We start from the raw sequence: 8,564 nt of genomic DNA on the forward strand, positions 1-8,564 counted from the left end.
TGACACTTTTGCTTCTTCGGAGGCTGTTTTTGGGAGAGAGGTTCTACAGGCAGTGGTTCCTTCCGTTTAAGTTCCTGCCTTGTCCCTCCCATCATCCGTGTACTTTAGCTTTGGTATTGGTATCCCACAAGTAATGGATGATCCGTGGACTGGATACACTTAACAAGAGAAAACATAATTTATGCTTACCTGATAAATTTATTTCTCTTGTAGTGTATCCAGTCCACGGCCCGCCCTGTCTTTTTAAGGCAGATCTAAATTTTAATAAAAACTCCAGTCACCACTGCACCCTATGGTTTCTCCTTTCTTGTTTTGTTTCGGTCGAATGACTGGATATGACATGTGAGGGGAGGAGCTATATAGCAGCTCTGCTGTGGGTGATCCTCTTGCAACTTCCTGTTGGGAAGGGAATATATCCCACAAGTAATGGATGATCCGTGGACTGGATACACTACAAGAGAAATAAATTTATCAGGTAAGCATAAATTATGTTTTTTTATCATATTATATATAATTTACTATATTTTTTTTTATATATAAAATATGATGAAATAAATTAATTTTTTTTTCTAGCTTTGACCCTCAAAATCTGTTACGCATCTACATCCACCAAAAATCACTCATGCTAAATAGTTTCTAAATTTTGTCCTGAGTTTAGAAATACCCAATGTTTACCCCCTTAACCCCTTAAAGGACCGGGCATTTCAGACTAAAACTTCAACAAAAGACCAGAGTATTTTTTAGCATTTTTGATATCACTCTATTTAATCAGAAATGGAGCCTTTTTTATATTTACCTAACAAAACTATATATATTTTTAGTAGACAATACAAAGTATTGATCTAGGCCCATTTTTGGTATATTTAATGCCAGCATTTCACCGCCAAATGCGATCAAATAAAAAAAAAAAATTGTTAACTTTTTCACAAACTTGAGGTTTCTCACTGAAATTATTGCTCCTCCCCCTCCCTCCTTCCCCTTCACTGCCGCTGCGGCTCAATTTTTTTTCTTTCTGTAGCGTAATAAGAGGATTGAAAGATGCATGCTTGTATCTGAAAACCTTTTTTTTATTTATTTATTTAAACTGAGTGCCGGATGGCTAGGCAAATGATTGGCTAAAATCACAGATAAGAAAAATAGTACTTTTAAAGGAGGTGGCCGGAGCGGACTATTAGAAGACCATATATAAAGTAAAAATGAAGGATATACGTTATATTAGCTAACAGATAATGAATAAACCTACAAATAAATGTTCTTATTTTTTTGCACTTTATGTTAAAGGGACAGTAAACACTAGCATTTTTATTATTTAAAAAGGTAGATAATCGCTTTATTACCCATTCCCCAGTTTTGCATAACCAACACAGTTATAATAATATACTTTCTCTTGCAAGGTGTATCCAGTCCACGGATTCATCCTTACTTGTGGGATATTCTCATTCCCTACAGGAAGTGGCAAAGAGAGCACACAGCAGAGCTGTCAATATAGCTCCACCCCCCAGTCATTCTCTTTGCCGCTCTAGCAGTAGGGCATCTCCACGGGAGGGTAAAGTGAATGTGGTGTTAGATACTCTGATTCAGGCTAGAAAGCCTGTCACCAGGAAAATTTACCATAAGATATGGCGGAAATATCTTTGTTGGTGTGAATCCAAGGGTTACTCATGGAGTAAGATTAGGATTCGAAGGGTATTGTCTTTTCTCCAAGAAGGATTGGAGAAAAGTTTGTCAGCTAGTTCCTTAAAGGGACAGATATCTGCTCTGTCTATCCTTTTACACAAGCGTCTGGCAGAGGTACCAGACGTTCAAGCGTTTGCTCAGGCTTTAGTCAGAATCAAGCCCGTCTATAAACCAGTTGCTCCGCCATGGAGTCTAAATTTAGTTCTTTCAGTTCTTCAAGGGGTTCCGTTTGAACCTTTACATTCCATAGATATCAAGTTATTATCTTGGAAAGTTTTGTTTTTGGTAGCTATATCTTCTGCTCGAAGAGTTTCAGAATTGTCTGCTTTGCAGTGTAATTCACCCTATCTGGTGTTCCATACAGATAAGGTAGTTTTACGTACCAAACCTGGTTTTCTTCCTAAGGTTGTTTCTAATAAGAATATTAACCAGGAAATCATTGTTCCTTCCCTGTGTCCTAATCCAGCTTCTAAGAAGGAACAACTATTGCACAATTTTGATGTGGTTTGTGCTTTGAAATTCTATTTACAAGCAACTATAGATTTCAGACAAACATCATCCTTGTTTGTCGTTTATTCTGGTAAGAGGAGAGGTCAGAAAGCGACTGCTACCTCTCTTTCCTTCTGGCTGAAAAGCATCATCCGATTGGTTTATGAGACTGCTGGGCAGCAGCCTCCTGAACGGATTACAGCTCACTCCACCAGAGCTGTGGCTTCCACATGGGCTTTCAAGAATGAGGCTTCTGTTGAACAGATTTGTAAGGCAGCGACTTCACTGCATACTTTTGCCAAATTTTACAAATTCGATCCTTTTGCTTCTTCGGAAGCTATTTTTGGGAGAAAGGTTTTGCAAGCAGTGGTGCCTTCCGTTTAGGTTACCTGTCTTGTTCCCTCCCTTCATCCATGTCCTAAAGCTTTTGGTATTGGTATCCCACAAGTACGGATGCATCCGTGGACTGGATACACCTTGCAAGAGAAAACAGAATTTATGCTTACCTGATAAATTACTTTCTCTTGCGGTGTATCCAGTCCATGGCCCGCCCTGGCATTTAAGTCAGGTTAAATTTTTTTTTGTTTAAACTACAGTCACCACTGCACCCTATGGTTTCTCCTTTTCTCCTAGCCTTCGGTCGAATGACTGGGGGGGTGGAGCTAGGGGGGGTGAGCTATATGGACAGCTCTGCTGTGTGCTCTCTTTGCCACTTCCTGTAGGGAATGAGAATATTCCACAAGTAAGGATGAATCTGTGGACTGGATACACCGCAAGAGAAAGTAATTTATCAGGTAAGCATAAATTCTGTTTTTTACCTCTGTGATTACCTTGTATATATGCCTCTGCAAACTGCCCTCTAATTTCAGTTCATTTGACAGACTTTCATTTTTAGCCAATCAGTGCTGACTTCTAGGAGCTTCACGTGCCTGAGCTCAATGTTCTCTATATGAAACACATGAACTAACACTCTCTAGTGGTGAAAAACTGTCAAAATGTTTTCAGATTAGAGGCGGCCTTCAAGGTCTAAGAAATTAGCATATGAACCTCCTAGGTTTAGCTTTCAACTAAGAATACCAAGAGCACAAAGCAAAATTGGTAATAAAAGTAAATTGGAAAGTTGTTTAAAATTACATGCCCTATTTAAATCATGAAAGTTTTTTTTTTTTTGGACTTGACTGTCCCTTTAAATCTACTATAACCATGGACATAGCTCTTGAAATAGTCTCCAATCAAACCTGCTGCAGCAAGTTAGATATAAATTTGCTCTGTCGCTGATCAGTCTATCATGCTATAGTAGAGGTTGCATATTCGGTATTCTGAATCTTACATGTCATGGGCAGTTAAAAATGACTCAGAAAGCAGAAAAAGTACACTACACTGTTTTTATTCTTACTACACATGATTAAACATTCTATGGAGAATTTAATTTTGAGATTAAAGTACCCTTTATGCTTTTAACTATTCGGATTTGTGCCAAAAACATCATGGTTGTTACCAGCCAGAGAGCTTGAGCTCTGTATTGCTGCAGTTTTGATTTTCAAAATTAGTAGAAGCCTAATTCCTTTTTGGTTTTGTCGTGTTGAAAAGTGCTTCTAAATAAGGAGTTCTTGAACTGCTCTTAGTTAAGTCCCTTAACTTTAGCAGATGCCTATGTAATATCAGGTTCAACTTTTTCCATCCCAAAACTAAATCTCTGTTTGTTCTTTTAAGGGGAAAAACTAATTGGAGGAGATTATTATTTTGCCATGAGAAACAAGTGTCTCACTTTTTTTATTTTATTTTAAATATCACCTAAACCTTGATATATTAAGGTTAATTAGAGCATTTATATTTTTGATCTAACATGTCTAAATATTTCTTATGAACAGGGGACATGATGTTCCTGACAAAAATACTGACTTTTTTTCTATCAAAACATAAAACAAATCAAAATCATAGAACATTGGATTACAAATGATGCAGCTCCCTCTGATAGCCAAAAACACATAACCAGAGCAAAATATATGAAAACTACTCATTAAAATTATTCCTAGTCAATTTAAAATATTAAAGGGACATGAAACAACAACATTTTCTTTCATGGTTCAGTATATAATTCTAAACAACTTTCCAGTTTACTTATATGATCTAATTTGCCTAATTCTCTTGGTATATCCTTTTCTTGAAAATGTTACCTAGGTAGGGTCAGCAGCTGGGCATTGGTGGCTGCACATACATGCCTCTTGCCATTGGTTTACTGATGTGTTCAGCTAGTTCCCAGTAGAGCATTGCTGCACTTTCCAAGAGAAGGTTACCAAGAGAATAAAGCAAATTAGATAATAGAAGTAAATTGGAAAGTTGTTTTAACTTACATGTTCTATCTGAATCAGTAAAGAAAAAAATTGGGTTTCGTGTCCCCTTTAATTCTGATTTTTAGTTTTATTTTTCAATTTTCCTTTAATGAAATCTAGAAATTGATAATTTGCAGGCACCGTATTAACAGTTGGTGATTAACCTCAATCTTATTTTGATCCCCAGTTTGTTGTCTATAAAAGTTGAAATGGAAATTTAATTTATGTTAATATGCTGGCCATTACCCAGGAACCTTTGTTTTTTTATGCTGCTGCTCAACAATGAAAAATACAAAGGTTTTATTCTGGAGAGTGACGTGCTGTCGCTTAATGTCACTTTGTAAACTTGCTGTTTGACTCTGTGTGTTTGTGATACAGGAGTTACTTGGGAACCATTGTTATGAATCTGTCAGGTCATGTATGACTACAGTAGAATGGTCACTACTCACCTTGCTATTTATTTTACTCCTGTGAATGCAGCTATCTTAAGTCATTCTCTTATATTAACCCTTTACATGTAATAGTGAAGATCTGTATCTTCACACTGGGAGCCGCCATCTTAAACTGTGCACTTTGTGAGCTAAACTAAAGTGAAATAGCAGATCTGTGAAAGTGCATAATCATTTAAAGAAATCCCTTCCTATAAACTACAACAAAAAAGATGGTTATAGCCACAACCTAAGAGCGTCAGTAAAACACTTTGAGATGGTAATCTAAAACCAACTATCCATAGTAAAAAAATATATATTTTTTTTTATAAATAATTTCTCCAACATAGGTGTGTCCGGTCCACGGCGTCATCCTTACTTGTGGGATATTCTCTTCCCCAACAGGAAATGGCAAAGAGCCCAGCAAAGCTGGTCACATGATCCCTCCTAGGCTCCGCCTTCCCCAGTCATTCTCTTTGCCGTTGTACAGGCAACATCTCCACGGAGATGGCTTAGAGTTTTTTGGTGTTTAACTGTAGTTTTTATTATTCAATCAAGAGTTTGTTATTTTAAAATAGTGCTGGTATGTACTATTTACTCTGAAACAGAAAGGTGATGAAGATTTCTGTTTGTAAGAGGAAAATGATTTTAGCAACCGTTACTAAAATCGATGGCTGTTTCCACACAGGACTGTTGAGAGGAATTAACTTCAGTTGGGGGAAACAGTGAGCAGACTTTTGCTGCTTGAGGTATGACACATTTCTAACAAGACGATGTAATGCTGGAAGCTGTCATTTTCCCTATGGGATCCGGTAAGCCATTTTTATTACATAAGAAAAAAAGGGCTTCACAAGGGCTTTTAAGACTGTAGACATTTTCTGGGCTAAAACGATTGATATATAAACATATTTTATACTTCATAGCTTTGAGGAATTATTTTATTCTTGGGAATTATGTAAAATAACCGGCAGGCACTGTATTGGACACCTTATCCTCTAGGGGCTTTCCCTAATCATAGGCAGAGCCTCATTTTCGCGCCTCTATTGCGCACTTGTTTTTAGGAAGCATGACATGCAGATGCATGTGTGAGGAGCTCTGATACACAGAAAAGACTTTCTGAAGGCGTCATTTGGTATCGTATTCCCCTTTGGGCTTGGTTGGGTCTCAGCAAAGCAGATACCAGGGACTGTAAAGGGGTTAAATATAAAAACGGCTCCGGTTCCGTTATTTTAAGAGTTAAAGCTTTCAAATTTGGTGTGCAATACTTTTAAGGCTTTAAGACACTGTGGTGAAATTTTGGTGAATTTTGAACAATTCCTTCATACTTTTTCACATTTGCAGTAATAAAGTGTGTTCAGTTTAAAATTTAAAGTGACAGTAACGGTTTTATTTTAAAACGTTTTTTGTACTTTATCAAGTTTATGCCTGTTTAACATGTCTGAACTACCAGATAGACTGTGTTCTGTATGTGGGGAAGCCAAGGTTCCTTCTCATTTAAATAGATGTGATTTATGTGACACAAAATTTAGAGAAAATGATGCCCAAGATGATTCCTCAAGTGAGGGGAGTAAGCATGGTACTGCATCATCCCCTCCTTCGTCTACACCAGTCTTGCCCACACAGGAGGCCCCTAGTACATCTAGCGCGCCAATACTCCTTACTATGCAACAATTAACGGCTGTAATGGATAATTCTATCAAAAACATTTTAGCCAAAATGCCCACTTATCAGCGAAAGCGCGACTGCTCTGTTTTAGAAAATACTGAAGAGCATGAGGACGCTGATGATATTGGTTCTGAAGTGCCCCTACACCAGTCTGAGGGGGCCAGGGAGGTTTTGTCTGAGGGAGAAATTTCAGATTCAGGGAAAATTACTCAACAAGCTGAACCTGATGTGATTACATTTAAATTTAAATTGGAACATCTCCGCGCCCTGCTTAAGGAGGTGTTATCTACTCTGGATGATTGTGAGAATTTGGTCATTCCAGAGAAATTATGTAAAATGGACAAGTTCCTAGAGGTCCCGGGGCCCCCCGAAGCTTTTCCTATACCCAAGCGGGTGGCGGACATTGTAAATAAAGAATGGGAAAGGCCCGGCATACCTTTCGTCCCTCCCCCTATATTTAAGAAATTGTTTCCTATGGTCGACCCCAGAAAGGACTTATGGCAGACAGTCCCCAAGGTCGAGGGGGCGGTTTCTACTCTAAACAAACGCACCACTATACCCATAGAAGATAGTTGTGCTTTCAAAGATCCTATGGATAAAAAATTAGAGGGTTTGCTTAAAAAGATGTTTGTTCAGCAAGGTTACCTTCTACAACCAATTTCTCCAACATAGGTGTGTCCGGTCCACGGCGTCATCCTTACTTGTGGGATATTCTCTTCCCCAACAGGAAATGGCAAAGAGCCCAGCAAAGCTGGTCACATGATCCCTCCTAGGCTCCGCCTACCCCAGTCATTCTCTTTGCCGTTGTACAGGCAACATCTCCACGGAGATGGCTTAGAGTTTTTTAGTGTTTAACTGTAGTTTTTATTATTCAATCAAGAGTTTGTTATTTTGAAATAGTGCTGGTATGTACTATTTACTCAGAAACAGAAAAGAGATGAAGATTTCTGTTTGTATGAGGAAAATGATTTTAGCAACCGTCACTAAAATCCATGGCTGTTCCACACAGGACTGTTGAGAGCAATTAACTTCAGTTGGGGGAACAGTGAGCAGTCTCTTGCTGCTTGAGGTATGACACATTCTAACAAGACGATGTAATGCTGGAAGCTGTCATTTTCCCTATGGGATCCGGTAAGCCATGTTTATTAAGATCGTAAATAAGGGCTTCACAAGGGCTTATTAAGACTGTAGACTTTTTCTGGGCTAAATCGATTCATTATTAACACATATTTAGCCTTGAGGAATCATTTATTCTGGGTATTTTGATATAATAATATCGGCAGGCACTGTTTTAGACACCTTATTCTTTAGGGGCTTTCCCAAATCATAGGCAGAGCCTCATTTTCGCGCCGGTGTTGCGCACTTGTTTTTGAGAGGCATGACATGCAGTCGCATGTGAGAGGAGCTCTGATACTTAGAAAAGACTTTCTGAAGGCGTCATTTGGTATCGTATTCCCCTTTGGGCTTGGTTGGGTCTCAGCAAAGCAGATACCAGGGACTGTAAAGGGGTTAAAGTTAAAAACGGCTCCGGTTCCGTTATTTTAAGGGTTAAAGCTTCCAAATTTGGTGTGCAATACTTTTAAGGCTTTAAGACACTGTGGTGAAAATTTGGTGAATTTTGAACAATTCCTTCATGTTTTTTCGCAATTGCAGTAATAAAGTGTGTTCAGTTTAAAATTTAAAGTGACAGTAACGGTTTTATTTTAAAACGTTTTTTGTACTTTGTTATCAAGTTTATGCCTGTTTAACATGTCTGAACTACCAGATAGACTGTGTTCTGAATGTGGGGAAGCCAGAATTCCTATTCATTTAAATAAATGTGATTTATGTGACAATGATGCCCAAGATGATTCCTCAAGTGAGGGGAGTAAGCATGGTACTGCATCATTCCCTCCTTCGTCTACACGAGTCTTGCCCACTCAGGAGGCCCCTAGTACATCTAGCGCGCCAATACTCCTTACTATGCAACAAT

This window comes from Bombina bombina, chromosome 4 (genome assembly GCF_027579735.1).
Source record: "Bombina bombina isolate aBomBom1 chromosome 4, aBomBom1.pri, whole genome shotgun sequence".
Lineage (NCBI taxonomy): Eukaryota > Metazoa > Chordata > Amphibia > Anura > Bombinatoridae > Bombina > Bombina bombina.